Source organism: Mustela putorius, unplaced genomic scaffold (genome assembly GCF_011764305.1).
Source record: "Mustela putorius furo isolate JIRA1106 unplaced genomic scaffold, ASM1176430v1.1 tig00003836_pilon_pilon_pilon, whole genome shotgun sequence".
Lineage (NCBI taxonomy): Eukaryota > Metazoa > Chordata > Mammalia > Carnivora > Mustelidae > Mustela > Mustela putorius.
The window spans coordinates 25621306-25637286 of NW_025421989.1; the positions used below are offsets into that span (position 1 = coordinate 25621306).

Below are 15981 nucleotides of genomic sequence, written 5' to 3' on the forward strand. Positions count from 1 at the left end.
AAACCAAAAAACAAAAAAAAACATGTGATAACACCCTGAGTGGGCAAAGTTGTGGAGAAACAGGCACTCTTCTATGTTAGTAATGAGATTGTAGACATTTCCAGAGGGCCATTTCCCAATATCTGTTGACTTTTTTCCTCCAAAACTTTAAATAATCATATTTTCTGACCCAACAACTTTATATGTATAAATTCACATATGTCACATATTTATATCAGTGCACAAAAACATGTGAAAATGTATTTGTTGCAGCATTAAGTAAGGAAACAACTGGAAAATATGCATAAAGAGGACATGAGCTAAAAAAAATGTAGAGCTGTGTAGAGTACTACACAGTTATTAGAGGGATATGGCTTTACATGGAATCATAAGAAATGATCTCCAAGATACATTGTTCAGCAAAAACATATAATAGGCTCCAATTTGTATCTCTAAAAGGGTATGTAAGCAAACACATATATATGTTTGCTTACACATAGACTATTTCTCTAAGGAGATGGAAGAAACTAGGAAGAAGCAATTGTCTTTTTAAATTTTTTTATTTATGGGGCGCCTGGGTGGCTCAGTGGATTAAGCCGCTGCCTTCGGCTCAGGTCATGATCTCAGTGTCCTGGGATCGAGCCCCGCATCAGGCTCTCTGCTCAGTGGGGAGCCTGCTTCCCCTTCTCTCTCTGCCTACCTCTCTGCCTACTTGTGATCTCTCTCTTCAAATAAATAAATAAAATCTTTAAAAAAAAATATTTATCCCCAGGGGTACAGGTCTGTGAATCACCAGGTTTACACACTTCACAGCACTCACCAAAGCACATACCCTATATGTTTATAAAAAATAAAAAATTTAAAAAAATTTTTTTAAATTTAAATTCAATTTAATTAACATATAGTATATTATTAGTTTCAGAGGTAGAATGTAGTGATTCATCAGTCTTATATAACATGCAGTGCTCATTACTTCTAGTGCCCTCCTTAATGCCCATCACCCAATTACCCCATCCCCCACCCACTTCCCTTTCTAAACCATGAATATGTTCACTTAATGGGTTTGTTTCGTTTACCTTTTTTTTTTAAGAGTTTATTTATTTGACAGACAAGTAGGCAGAGAGGCAGGCAGAGAGTGAGAGGGAAGCAGGCTCCCCACTAAGCAGAGAGCTCAATTTGGGGCTCTATCCCAGGACCCTGAGATCATGACCTAAGCCGAAGGCAGAGGCTTAACCCACTGAGCCACCCAGGCACCCCTGTTTTGTTTACCTTTGATTTATGACTTGATTTAAAAAGTTTTATCTTTAAAAGTGTGCTGGTATTTTATGTATGTTAATGTGTCTGGGTATTTTCTGCATTATTTCATGGGACATAACTTAGATCCAGTTGGAAAGGCAGGTTCCCACATGTGAGCCATAATATGAATTAGTGTTGAATCTAACCATTAAGAGCTTGGTTGTGAGAAAGAGGTTGTCATAACTTGAGGGCCAAATATTGTTTTATTTTTGTATTGTATTGAGTATAGTTTCAATCCTAACCAGGTAGACAGAGGATATTCTAGAATGGGTCATATCTATTTCCAGAAACACTTTCTGATGGGTTCCCAAAGAGCTCACCTGATACTACCACACAATGGCTATTTGGGGGGATTCCATCTGCTCTAGGTTACGTTAACTCAAGTTTATCATTTGTTTCAAATAGAATATACAGAATTTGTATCACACTCTTGATTTTTGTCTCAAGTTGTGCATTTTATGGAAATCATCCTGTGCAGAAAATATTTTCTGTCATCAAAGTTAGCTCCCTGTTGAGGCGTCTGGCTGGCTCAGTAGGTAGTGCGTGTAACTCCTGATCACTTGGGGTCATGGGTTTCAAGCCCTGCGTTAGGTGTAGAGCCTACTTACAAAAATTTTTTTTTTTCAAGTTGGCACCATGTCAGTTTGCTTTACCATTTCTCTTTTGAGAAGACTCGAGCTTATGAAATTGGCTTTAAACTACTTTCTCTTTACTGGCTATAATAAGGTAGAATTATATCCTATGTAACTAAAATCTTACAATATGATTTCCTGCCATTCTATTGGATGCTAGATAAAGAGTTACTGCCTTGATTTCTGTGCCTCTAACAGGATATTTTTTCCTGTTATTCAATTACCTCTCCTGGTGTCGAAAGTTCCTCCAAGCTATTTCCATTATGATTTCATCTGCACTTAGCTCACCCCTAGTTCTCAATAGGTCTCCTCTACCCTACACTCATCTCCCAGTGCTCTTACCATCACTCTCATTCCTCAGCTGTTGGTCATTGTGTCACATCATACTCGCCAATTGCCAGTTACCAGTAAAATCTATTATTGCTTTTCCCCTGACCACAGAAAGGTGGATATGTGTGTGTATGTCGGTTTATTTATGCACAAACACACACCTGATCAGTTCATAAGGCTAATCTTTGAAACTTCAGCACTTCCAAGACATATTCTTTGTCTTCCTGAATTATGTTCTCCAGCCACATACAATACATTTTTCTCTGTCTCACTATCAAATAACTGAACTGAACCTATTTTCTCAAAGTCTAATGATCTCTATCTTGGTCTCTATAGAATAGATGTTTCTATAGAATTTGGCACAGTTCACAAATCACTTTTCTTCTTTTTTAAAAAAAATATTTATGTATTTGACAGAGATACAGCAAGAGAGGGAACACAAGCAGGGGGAGTGGGAGAGGGAGAAGCAGGCTTCCTGCTGACCAGGGAGCCTGATGTGGGACTCAATCCCAGGACCCTGGGATCGTGACCTGAGCCGAAGGCAAACACTCAGCAACGAGCCAGCCAGGTGTCCCTCACTTTTCTTCTTTTTTTTTTTCACTTTTCTTTTTTAGTGGTTTGTTTTTAAAGGTTCATGTATGTGGTAAAAGTATAAATGGTACCAAAAGGTATGCAATGAAAATTCAACCTCTCTTTCCATCTGATCTTCAGTTCTCAGATGTCCTCCCCAGAGGCAATTAGGATTGTATCATTCTGAAGATTTTTGTATACCAGTGATTGGATACTACAGAGGCAATTTTGTCCCTTACCTTTTTTTGTGTGAATTTTTCTATGTCCATATGTGTAGATTGACCTCCTTCTTTTTAACAGCTACACAGACTTTCAATGTCTATAGAATGTTCCAGTAATACATGTACCCGGTTCTTTATTGGTAGAACCGCTCCTTTAGGAAGGTTTCCTTACCACGACCACCCAGTGGATTTTGTGTCATTGCACACTGTTCCTCATTCTCCTACCTCCCCCACTTTCTCCTTTCTAAGAACTTTCATTGGTTTCCTATCAGCCTTCCATTTCCTAGAACTGAAATTCTTGCTTCTCCTCCCCACTCCTCCTCTGTCCCCCAGTATCTTCTCTTGGTGAACTCAGCACTTGGCATACCTGCCACTATCTTCTCTGGATAATCTGTGAATCTGCACCAGTCCTCAAGATGTCTCTCCTATGATCTCCAGATTCTCAGTTGTGGATATTTCACTGTTTCACATAAATGTGGTCAAATCTTGAATCTTTGGCCACCAAATTTACATCTGTACCTATCTGATAGCATTACACAAGTGCTTTGAAATTCTTTCTAATTCCACCAGTACCTGCCAACTCACCTCAATAGACCAAAGTAGTTTATAAATCAATTTGAGCTGTGCCTCTAGGAGAAGCGAACAAAACAGAAGCCCTCGTGTCCACATGACACACGTACGTATGGTAAAAAATAAGCTTTTTTTTTTAAAAGATTTTATTTATTTATTTGTCAGAGACAGAGGGAGAGAGAGCAAGCGAGCACAGGTAGACAAAGAGGCAGGCAGAGGCAGAGGGAGAAGCAGGCTCCCTGCCGAGCAAGGAGCCTGATGTGGGACTCAATCCCAGGACCCTGGGATCATGACCTGAGCCGAAGGCAGCTGCTTAACCAACTGAGCCACCCAGGTGTCCCAAGAATAAGCTTTTTTCATAGCCACTTATAACTCATAGCATCTTGAAAAACAATCCTGTTTTCCCATATTCATTCTTACAGTTTATCTTAGTTATTTTTATAATCACGCTTTCCTGCAGACACAATTATAGTTTTTTTTGTTTTGGTTTTAGATTTTATTTATTTATTTGACAGAGAGAGACCACAAGTAGGCAGAGAGACAGAGAGAGAGAGAGAGAGAGAGAGGGAAGCAGGCTCCCTGCCAAGCAGAGAGCCCGATGCGGGACTCGATCCCAGGACCCTGAGATCATGACCCGAGCTGAAAGCAGCAGCTCAACCTACTGAGCCACCCAGGCGCCCCCAATTATAGTTTTATATAGAAAGTTTTCATGCATTCCCTCCATAGAAGATTAATCTTAATTGATATTCTCTAAAAATTAACACAAACATGGTAGAGTTTTAGAACATGTTACATATTCCATGGAGTAAAATGAATATGACATTTAAAAATTCTTGGTTTATACTTCAGTAAGTCTAATTTATAATAAAGAAATCCATAACATAAGCTCTGGGGCAGTACTGTTTATCTTGAGGACGGAATGACAGATTGTAATTGCTTTATTAAGTACAACATTCTGAATTCCTATGAAGCTGTAATGGTTTGTTGTGCACTAGAGATTTTGTTATTTAGGATATAATTGATTGTAATGTGTACTGTTTGCTCTTGAATAACTCCCATTTTCCACTTGAGAGAGATTTTCATTTTGGCATCAAATAATATGATTACCGCATTTGTAAAGTTTCTGAAGCATTTTGGAATTCTTTCAGTTGAAAAATGATTCAAAATTGAAATGTGATATAAATTAAAATGGTAAATTGAATTTCATCCCATAGGTTTCATTTGAAGTCCACGTGTAGTGTAGAGAATAGCTCATCCTCATTGGCTATTACCCGGTAATTGGCATTAATGAAAGGTAACAAGGCAAGTACCTGAATGCCTAAGGAATTAGCAACCCCATGAACTATTTTGGTTTCTGCTTTCTAATTGTTCGTTTTTGCTATGACTTGATGTTCTCTGCCTTAACAACCTAGCAAAACGTTCTTAACACCAAAACTCAAATCCCTCTCATTTACTCTAAAATAAGTGACCCCAGAAGTATTCAATAGTTTGGCTACAAGTTCTTGCTCCTTTTTACCCATTTATACACAACTCTGCCCCTCTTCCCTAGTTTTATTATTTTCCTCTATTAATGTCTTACCTCTATAATGTCTTACCTCTATAATGTTCTGGTCTTGGGACACAGGGACACAAGTCAGGATAATGCTTCACTTCCTCTACCATAAGTTGGTCTTGAAGAGAAAGTCCCTTAGTTGAGTTACTGAGAATTCCCATTTTACTGATGTTTGTTTACCTTTTCTTTGCTGCTCACACAGATGAGTATTTGCATGAACTCTGCTTTAGCCTCTTAACCATTTATTTTTATTAAGACCAAGAGGCCAAAGACTTAGCCAAATCTGTGGAGAATTTCATTTTTTATGCATCATTTTTAATCCTCAACCCAAGTGTATCTCATTATCCTTTTTTTCTGCCTTTCAAACTTCTATCAAAGGAAATAAAGGAGAAAGTTGAATTTGTTACTTTCCCTTCCTACATGTGCCTCCCTGAGGGACTGAATTAGAAGAAAAAGAAGGATATGTTAAACCAATAGGCAAAAACTGGGTTTTGAGAGAAGTTAAGGATTCTATTCTCTTGAGCACCTTTGTCTCTGCATTTTAGGATAATCTGAACTATAATACAGAGAATGAGTGTAGTAAAACTTCAAACCCACATGCATTTTCTCTCCCAACCTCACTGAGGACAGTGGCTCTGGAGGGCAAAGGTTCTAAACAGTTAAATTATTCCCTACACCCAGACTTCTAATGAAAAGTTGAGTTTCTGTCCCCAAGCAGTTAGAAGTTCATAGGTTTATTCATGAGAGCTGACTGAACAGCTCTTAGATGCTAGCCTAGAAAAGTTAAACCTGCCTCATCTTTGTGAGCTCTGGTCCTACCAGATTGTACAATAAGGGCAGAGAGCTGAAGCAAGGGGGGACTATACAACTGAAAATAAGTAGAAATTTCTAACACCCCAGAGAATGTTCCAGATGTTTAAAAATTGACATTCTCTTCGGCATGCTTGTTCTAAGTTCCAACTGCTCCCCCCTCCACACCCAACACCCTTTGATTCTATTTTTATCATACCATTGTACTGACTCATGTTTATAAAGGCACCCAGGAGCACGTGAGGCCTTTGGAGGAGACACTAGAACTTCAGTCCAAATAACATCAGTTCACAGAGCAACAGGGAAGTGAAAATAGTGCCGTTGAGCCCTGAAGCCTCCAGATTTCCTCCCTTTGTGGAGAGCCTTCTGGGGTAGAAATTTCCCATCTCTATCTCCTACTAGCCACATCCAACCCTCCTTTGGTTCTTGTCCTTGTAGGGTAAAATTTGAAGTAATGCCTATGTCAGATTATGGATTTAAGAACTAGCTTTGTTTAAGCAACTTCTATTTATAGGTACCATTTACAACAACAAAGTAATTTCTCTTCTTTTTAAGTCTTTTCCTTACTCTCTAACTCCTAGGGATGAAAAGAAAGATGTTTGAGGCTAACTAAAACAAAACAAAACAAAACTTTCAAGCCAAGTTTTAAACCTGTAAGTCTCTCTACATTCACATTTCACAGGAATAAATTGATTGGTTTTGAAGTTTAGATAAAAAAGAAATCCTTTACTTCAGCTCTCTTGGAAGAGCTACTGTGATGTGGGTGATGATCCAAGCTTTCTTTTGGGGGCTCATTATCAGAAATTCCCATCAAATAATGAGATTAGATGAGCATCTAATCCAGTGGCTATGAGTGCTTAATTGCCCAGATATCATGTTAAATCAATGTACAGATCTCTTGACTTTAAGGTATTTTAAGGGAGTGCTTCTCAAATTTTTTTTCAAAGATTTTATTCATTTATCTGACAGAACAGAGAGGCAGGCAGAGAGAGAGAGAGAGGAGAAAGCAGGCTCCCCGCTAAGCAGAGAGCCCGATGTGGGGGCCCGATTCCAGGACCCAGGGATCATGACCTGAGCCGAAGGCAGAGGCTTTAACCCAGGCGCCCCTCAAATGTCAACATGCAGACAAATCACCTAGGAATCTTGTCAAAATCCACATTCAATAGGTCTGGGGTGGGGCCTGACCTCTCTAGCAATCTCGCAGGGCCTGACCCTGCTGTTTGTCAGCAGAGGACACCACTTTGGGTAGTCAGTCTTAAGGCACCTGCATTCTGCCTCTTAAGATGAGACTTTATTGCTCCCCAAAGTTTTTATCTGTAGCGTGACCACTGTGTGTGCAGTACTAATAAGGAAATTTAAATTATGTCTTTCAACCCTCAAATTAACTCCGTCAAGTAAATATTATTTTTTAAAATAAGAAAAGTTTGGTTTTCAAAAGTTAATTCTTTTGCCAAAGTCACTCAACTAGTAAGTCCCAGGAATTTGAACTCGGGCTTTTCTGACACCAAAGAAGAGCACCACTGTGTATGTGTTACATATAAGTTCTTGTACAGAGCACTTCAAGAGAGAGTTAAGGAAGCATTTCTACCCTTTTGGACAATACAAAGGGCAGAAAAGAATAAGATAGTGGCAGAAATTGGACATACACATAAAAACATAAATTTTTAAGTGTTGTGCAAGTATCAGAGAAGTATGGAAAATTGAGTTTAATAATAATAAAATTGGAAAGGGAAAAATTACTTTGGTTTAATTCTCATTAATCTCCCTTGATTTAACTATGGAAATGTTGCCCATAGAAATCAAAATCTAGCAGTAGCACAGTTAATAGATAGAAAGCCCATTTCAAAAGTTTAGAAAAGAATGCTCTTGATCATGGAGAAGTAGAGGAATTGAGAATATCTTCAAAGAAGAGACCCTTGAATAAAAACTAAAGATAGCTCATTTAGGGAAATGGTATGAACAGAAGTACATGAACAGTGATTTGTGGTGGAGATTGAATGGACCTATGTGATTAGAGCAGAGCATTGATCATTTGAAGACTGTATCAGTTAACCAATTGCTGTATAACAAACCATATCAAAACTCTGAAACTTAAAAAATCCACCACCATTGATTTAGCTCCCAGTCCCATCAGAGGCTTCTTCAGATCTGGGCCAGGCTGGGCTTACCTTAGGTGGGGTTGTTGATGTGTCTGCAGTCAGTAGGAGATCAGATGGCAGCCCCAGGTGACCTTGCCAACATGTCTAGTGGTTGGTTAAGGCACTGAGCACAAATAGGCCTTTGTCTCTCATCATCAACAAGCTATATAATGAGAAGGGCACCAAAGTACAGACCCCAGTGAACCAGTGTTTTTTAAGCTTCTGCTTGTGGCATAGTTGTGAACCTCCCACTGATCAAAGCAAATCACAGGGCCAACCCATATTCAAAAGATGGTAAGTCTTGATGGAAGAGAGTTGTTGGCATCCCAACCAAGGCCAGTGAAGAGGAAGGTGGGCCTTTTCAGAGGGTTGGGGATGAGGGAGGGGAGGAGTCTCCAAGGTTCTTTCAAGGGTTCCACTTGTATGATTATGTTATTCAAAATGTCAATGTGTCATTTTAAAAAAGTCTATAAACTAGCTACTCACGGTTAAAAATACATAATAGTAGAGAGCTATTAAAAAAAGTCTACTCCCCTGGCCCCTTATTTCCACTCCTCAGAGAGAAATACAGTTTTTGGCCTTATGGTTCTCTTTTCTGGCAGTACTAAGCTTTTCTTAGAGGTTTTTGCCAATTTGCAGTGTGAGCTTCACTGAACACGTTACATTAAAGAAATGGTCTGTATAGAATTATTAATATTTTTGTACCTTTTTGGCATTGAGCTCTAGACAAGTGATCAGTACAGTTACTGAACATTTATTATGAGAGCCAGGCATTAGTCATTTAGCACATGAAAACTACCAAAGCTCAATTTCTACCTTCACTCACTTGGAGTGGAGTGATTTCTATGTCTCTCTGACCAGGAACAAGAATGACTCTGATGGCACAGACAGGAAATTACTATTCAGTACTGGCAGTGCCTTCTTCCTGTTTTACCCAAAGATAAAAAGTAGGAATTTGAAGGCGTGTTCTCTTGAAGCAAGTTTCACTTCTCCACAGTGATTCCCATAAACCACTCTCCAGGCTGTGCTCCAAAGTAATCCATTTGAACCCCTCCCCTGATCTGTTTGCCTCCTTAAAATTCATGAGGAAATGAAATTGTTTTCTTGACAAAGGTTTTATCCCAGGTACAAAACAATGAAATCAAGAAAAACTGGTTCTTGCCAGTCCTCTGACACTGCTCCCCTTCTGTACACTAGGGCTGAGGAGTCAGCACTGTGTGCAGAATGTACTCACCCAACCCGAATTAGGAAGTACTTCCCGCAGAACTGTGTGAAACTTAAGTGACCAGGGAGAAAAGTCCCTCCATACAAGAATAGTACCTTGTCAAATAATTAACTACTCCGTCTTTATACCTTTAAATTCTAAAGTCATTTTGCGTGCAACATCTCACATTAGAAGGTAATTTCCCAGGGGAAGTTTGAAGGTGTGTACTCCAGACTTCGTAGGTTGGACTTAGTCAAGTAAGACCCTTATTAACAACTAAGGCCTTAGCTAGCCTGCCACCAAGAATGAGGAGTGCGGGAAGAGAATGGTGGGATGTTTTCCGAAGTTGTGTCACTTGAGGGGCACTTGGGTGGCTCAGTGGGTTAAAGCCTCTGCCTTCAGCTCAGGTCATGATCCCAGGGTGCTGGGATCGAGCCCCGCCTCTCTGCATACTTGTGATCTCTGTCAAATAAAGAAATAAAATCTAAAAAAAAAAAAAAAAAAAAGCCACTTGAGATGGGGCGCCTGGGTGGGTCAGTTGGTTAAGCATCTCACTCTTGATTTTGGCACAGGCTATGATCTCAGGGTCTGGAGATGGAGTCCTGTATCAGGCTCCATGCTCAGCAGGGAGTCTGTTTGAAATTCTCTTTCTCTCTCTCTCCCTCTCCCTCTGCCTGCCACCCTGCTTTTGCTGCTCTTTCTCGCACTCAAATAAATAAATAAATAAAATCAACAGAGATTCTAACAAAACAGGCAGATTCCCCAGCCACTTTCCCCAGAGATATGGTTCATGAAATTTAGAAAGGGACCTGGGACTGGTACATTTAACCACAGTCCCAAATGAATTTTATATTTAGACAAGTTTGGGAAAACACTGCACTAGGGCAATAGTTTCCAACTGTTTTCTGATTTAATTTATCCAGGGGTAGGACCAGGCACTGGTGTATCTGAAAGGTTTCTCTGGTGATTCTAGTGTGCAGCTGTTCTTGTGTTCAGAAATGATGGCCCAAAGCAGTAGTTATCAAATGTTTTTGTGTCAGGATCCCTTTGTACACCTAAAAAGGAGTGCGGATGTCAAAGAGCTTTCACTTAGGTGGATTATATTGATATTTCTCACAATAGAAATTAAAATGAAGGAAAATTCTTAATAAGTATTCATTTAAGAATGATGATAATAAAAAGAAGCCTAGACTCATTAAGTAGTAATATAATATAAATACCATCATTTTAAAGAAAAATTTGTTTTCCAAAAACATTGAGAGGAGTAGAATCATTTTCCAATTTTGTACATCCCCTTAATGTTGGCTTATAGAGGACAGCTAGATTCTGCCTTTAATCAGACTATGTTGTTTTGGTTAAAGACTTCACCTTGAAGTATATGAAGGAAATGTAGCCTCTTAGAAATTAGCAGTTGAAAAAGGAAAGAGTATTTTTTTTTAATTTTTTATTTTTTATAAACATATATTTTTATCCCCAGGGGTACAGGTCTGTGAATCACCAGGTTTACACACTTCACAGCACTCACCAAATCACATACCCTCCCCAATGTCCATAATCCCACCCCCTTCTCCCAAACCCCCTCCCCCCGGCAACCCTCAGTTTGTTGTGAGATTAAGAGTCACTTATGGTTTGTCTCCCTCCCAATCCCATCTTGTTTCATTTATTCTTCTACCCACTTAAGCCTCCATGTTGCATCACCACTTCCTCATATCAGGGAGATCATATGATAGTTGTCTTTCTCTGCTTGACTTATTTCGCTAAGCATGATACGCTCTAGTTCCATCCATGTTGTTGCAAATGGCAAGATTTCATTTCTTTTGATGGCTGCATAGTATTCCATTGTGTATATATACCACATCTTCTTGATCCATTCATCGGCATCAGGGAAATACAAATCAAAACCACAATGAGATATCACCTCACACCAGTCAGAATGGCTAAAATCAACAAGTCAGGAAATGACAGATGCTGGCGAGGATGCGGAGAAAGGGGAACCCTCCTACACTGTTGGTGGGAATGCAAGCTGGTGCAGCCACTCTGGAAAACAGCATGGAGGTTCCTCAAAATGTTGAAAATAGAACTGCCCTATGACCCAGCAATTGCACTATTGGGTATTTACCCTAAAGATACAAATGTAGTGATCCAAAGGGACACATGCACCCGAATGTTTATAGCAGCAATGTCCACAATAGCCAAACTATGGAAGGAAAGAGTATTTTAACAGGCTTTTCAGATAATTGTGGAGATCCTTCTTTGACACAACACCAAAATTCACTAAGCGCTAACTTCATGAAGGTTTTTTTTATGTGAAGTCTGAAACCATATCAGTGAACTTTTCATGCCCTGTTCCACTGAAATCCATTAGCGTATCTTACACTTTGAGTGTATCTTTTACTCATGCATGATTTTGTAATATGTGTTGGTCATTTGAAAAACGAATTCACTGAGTTTTGCAGCTTTTCCAAATGCTGGCACATTTCATATTGAATAAGATTAAAAAAAATCACATTTATTAATATCACAATCTCAACAGAAAGACTTTAAGTATTAGGAAGCTGCCTAGATCAGAATGGTGGATCAAATTTTCTAAAATTTCATTTTCCACTCAAAAACTTGAATTTTTATCATAGACAACATATGCGATTAGTTGTTTTCCTCGAAGTGACAGAGCCTATTCATTTTCCAGAAAATGTCTGCCAAAATTCCAAGTATGAATAGCCATAGTTTGTCCCCATTGTTCTTTCATGTAAAAATGGTGTTTCATGAGAAAAGCTGCTAGTTCAGCTTGCAGCTCACTCACAGACTTTTCCTGGAGGAATCAATACTCCTTCCATATGCAGCAAAGGTGCTTCATGTGTACTTCATGTTTCATTCCACGTAATTTTTAAAAATATACTCAAGGGTTAAGATTTAATAAAATTAATCTTTCGTGCAGCTTCATCAAGGACATTCTTGAATTCAACTTTTTTTTAAAAAATCTGTGATCATGTGGTGGGGAAGAATAAAATGACTACTTATAGAGCAGGGTGCCCTGCCTCGATTTGTGCTAAGGAGCCAGAATTCCTTTTTATTGCTTTGCACATTCAATGCAAATGTCAATAGAGTGAAAAAGGCAAATAACCTCTTAGTAGTATTACAAAAATGGTTTCTACCTCCTGGTCTCCCTGGAAGTGTCTTAGGGACTGTACTTTGAGAACTGCTGACCTAGAAGACCAGAGAGCAGTGTCAGTAGGGGATTTGGGTAGCGCAAGTTGAACATTCATTTACATTTACATCACTGAATCTAGAATATCTACCATATGTAGTTATTTCTTTATTTTGTTTAAGCCACACAGTAGCATTCACACAGTAGATAACATTATTCCCATTTCACAAATAAGGAAATTGAAGCTCAAAAAGTTCCAGTAATTTTCTAGATGAAGCAAGGACCAGGAATTTAGATGAAAATCTAGATCTTGGTGATTTTAAGCTTGTTCTCTTGCCGTTCCTTCTATTGAACCATTCTAGGCTTGAATGACAGGTATGAGTCTTAATGAACACTTACGAAAAACTGTTTTCAGAAAAAAATATAAATAAAACCATTCTCAAAATTTGAAATGTATTAGCTTATTTCATCCTCCCAACAGGGCCCAGATTAGCTTTATTTTAAATGTGAGGAAAGAGAGGCCCAGGGCAGTTCCTTAGCTTTTCCAGAGACACAGAGCTAATAACTATGGAGCTAAGATTTTAACCCAAGAAGACTGAATTCCAGAACCGTTTTTGTTGGGGCACCTGGCTGGCTCTGTCAGTTAAGCATCTGACTCTTGGTTTGGGCTCAGGTCATGATCTCAGGGTGGTGAGATTGAGCCCCAAGTTAGGCTCTGTGCTCATGCTCAATGAGGTGTCTGCTCGAAGATTCCCTCCCTCCCCGCCTCCCCCCAACTTATTCTCATGCTCTCTTTCTCTCTCTCTAAAATAAATCTTAAAAAAAGAATATTGCTAAAACATCTCCTAATTAAAAACACTGAGAAACCTAAAATTATATATATGAAACAAATACTTTCACCTCTTGGCATATAAAATAGCATGTGATCAAAAGGTCTTGGTTTATATGTTTCATTTCCTCAAGGCAAAGCAAAAGCACGTGTAGAAAAACCTTAAGTGTCTGGAAATTTAGGCAAGAAGTTAATTCACATAAATCACTTCGAGTCCTATAAGGAGCATAGTTCAGTTTACATTTCAGCTTTTCAAGATCAGGATGTGGTGACCCAGTGTGCAGATGGGAAAATGATGTGGTCTCTGTCATACGGAGCATATGACAGACACCCGTTGGAGAGCACATCTGTTCTTGGAGAAGACCAGGGCACTGGAACAATCATGGGTGTAACAAGAGAACCATTTCCTTTACCATTTACCACCTCAAGAATTAGTTGTCTTGGGGTTTATTTCCTTTTTCTAAAACTAATGGCAGCAGTCTTATTACTCAATCCACTAAAATGGCTTTCTGTGTTAACTTCCAAGATCAGAGCTCTTTTTTCTGAAGTGGAACTCCACTTCTCCAGCCAATGGGAAACCCCCTCATCTAGAAAGAAAGATTATTTGTTTTTATCTATGAAAAAGCGTACAAATGCTGCCCCCTGCTTGTTCCTTCCATCCCTATGTGCTCAAGAAAATGTCTACCTCGGGAACAGGTCTTCTGCCAATCTTCTTGTCTTCCCAAGTCAAAGCAGGGCAAGGCGGAGAGTCTCTACAGGCCAGAAAGGGCCTGCGGAAGCAGGAAAGCTTCCTGGAGTAGGAGGCCTCTACCTGCAAGAAAGCAGGGAAGACAAAATCTTGTTTGGAAACTAAGAACCAACAACTTTTCCACTGCTGCTCTTCCTCCCCCTTCTTCTACTCGCCTTCCTCCCCATGAGGTTTCAGTCTCTGCTTATCACCCACAGGAATTCCCTAGTCCTATGGAGGAGAAAGGAAAAGATAAAAGACACTGTCTAATCTGCAGGAACTTTTCTTCCCCAGGCTTATCACTTCCCTTCTGCCCACTCTGGCCCCTCAGCTCCAAATCTAATACAACCTTATCCCCCCTAAAGCCTTCCCACTCCCATTAGAGTCTTTACTCCCCAACCCTAGAATTCCAGTCCCTCATCTGAAGCTAGGAATTGGAAGGATCTACTCTCCCATTTCAGAGATGCCTGGAGGGGTCAGAAAACTTGATCCCAGAAGTATTGCTACACCGAGTGGTTCTGATCTGTAGTTCTCTTCACATCGACTCCACTTCCATTCAACTGAAATGAGCTGTTCTTTCCTAGCCTGGAAACCTAACCACAATGCTGTCTACCCCTTTATTTTTTCTCATTAATTCTATTCATTGTATCTTTGGAACACAGAGCTTGTCCTAAGCACTGTTTTAGGTATGGTACAAAACAGTCCAGACTTTCATAAAAGAGACCAGTCCGTTGTGGCAGCCGGAGGTCTTTCCTGGCAGAAGACAGCTCCCTTAGAAAACACGGAGCAGCCATTGATTCTCCAAGTCTTCTCATCTCTCGGGAAAGAACAGAGTCTGTGAAAAGTGGAAGCTCTAGCACTGTGCTACAAAGTGTACTGAGTGAGGGTCTTGGCTCTCTGGGAGAACAGGAAAAGAGTCTCAGGAGAGGGGACATTGGGACCATTGTGGCTTTGTCCCAGCATGGTAAAGAAGGCAGCTCAAGCAGGGCCTCACAAAACAGCCACAGACGGGCCTGGAGAGTCTCCTCACATCAGGGTGGTCCTGTTTTGGAAGAAAGGATAGCAAGAGGCATGGGAACCAACTTAGGACAGCAACTGGAATAGACGGGCCATGAAGATGCGCTATGAAGCTTAAATTGGGGGTTGCAGCTAAGTAGGAATTTTCCCTTTCCATAAACATAGTAGAACAAAACCACCAGTTTCTCAGGATTTCAGTAGTTGTTGCTCATTCTTCTCCCCAAAGTTCTTTTTCCCTTCCTATCTCTAGTGCCCCTCCCATCCTCCCCAGCCTCCCCCTTCCCAGCTAGAAAGGGGTAACTCCTTCCCCACCCTTCCCCACCCCCTGCCCAGGTCTCACCACCCACTCCATAGTTGTTTTCCCCCCCATCCTCTGTGCCTCTTGGTATTAGCAGTTGTCAGCATTATCCAACAGACATGAGCTTCTCCTAAGTTGTTTATTTATTTACTTGAGAGAGAGAGCATGCTTATGGAGGGAAGAGCAGAAGGAGAGAGATTAACAGACTCCACGCTGAGCACAGAGCCTGGCATGGGGCTTGATCTCACAACCCGGAGATAATGACCTGGGCCAAAATCAAGAGTCAGAGGTTTAACCAACTGAGCTACCCAGGCACCCCTCTCTCAGTTTGTTTAATTGTTTTAGCTTTACCCCAAAACAGATAGCTTCAACTTTATTAGTTCTTGCCACCTAGCCAAAACATTGAAAGTTTTAGTGAATTAAAATGTGATAGATCTCCAAGATCTGGTGTAAGTTACAGAAGCATGATATTGTGTAAGGTTTGGAGCATGCTTACCATTTGTGGGGAAAAATAGGTATATTTCTAAATACATATATTATCTGTGGGAGGGTATAGAAAAGCTATATACACTTTGGTGACTTTTGAAGCTTGTATTATGTGTATCTGTTATCTTTTCTATAAAGAGAGTAAACCTTTAGAAAAGTTATAGTGTGTGAGGCAAG

At 39.9% G+C, this 15981-nt stretch overlaps 1 long non-coding RNA gene across 2 annotated transcripts in view; it reads right to left on the reverse strand.

The window, feature by feature from the left end:
- Nucleotides 1–11467: 11467 nt before the first annotated feature.
- LOC123394739 overlaps nt 11468–15981 on the reverse strand; it is a 31299-nt gene continuing 26785 nt past the window's right edge. Inside the window, exons 2-3 of one of the 2 annotated variants that reach the window (XR_006609485.1) lie at nt 13962–14087; nt 11468–12506 (exon numbers count right to left, since the gene is read on the reverse strand). This is a non-coding gene — a long non-coding RNA (uncharacterized LOC123394739). Of the gene's footprint in view, nt 12507–12584; nt 12853–13961; nt 14088–15981 lie in introns of those variants that run through there. The other variant, XR_006609486.1, reaches the window with a different exon arrangement.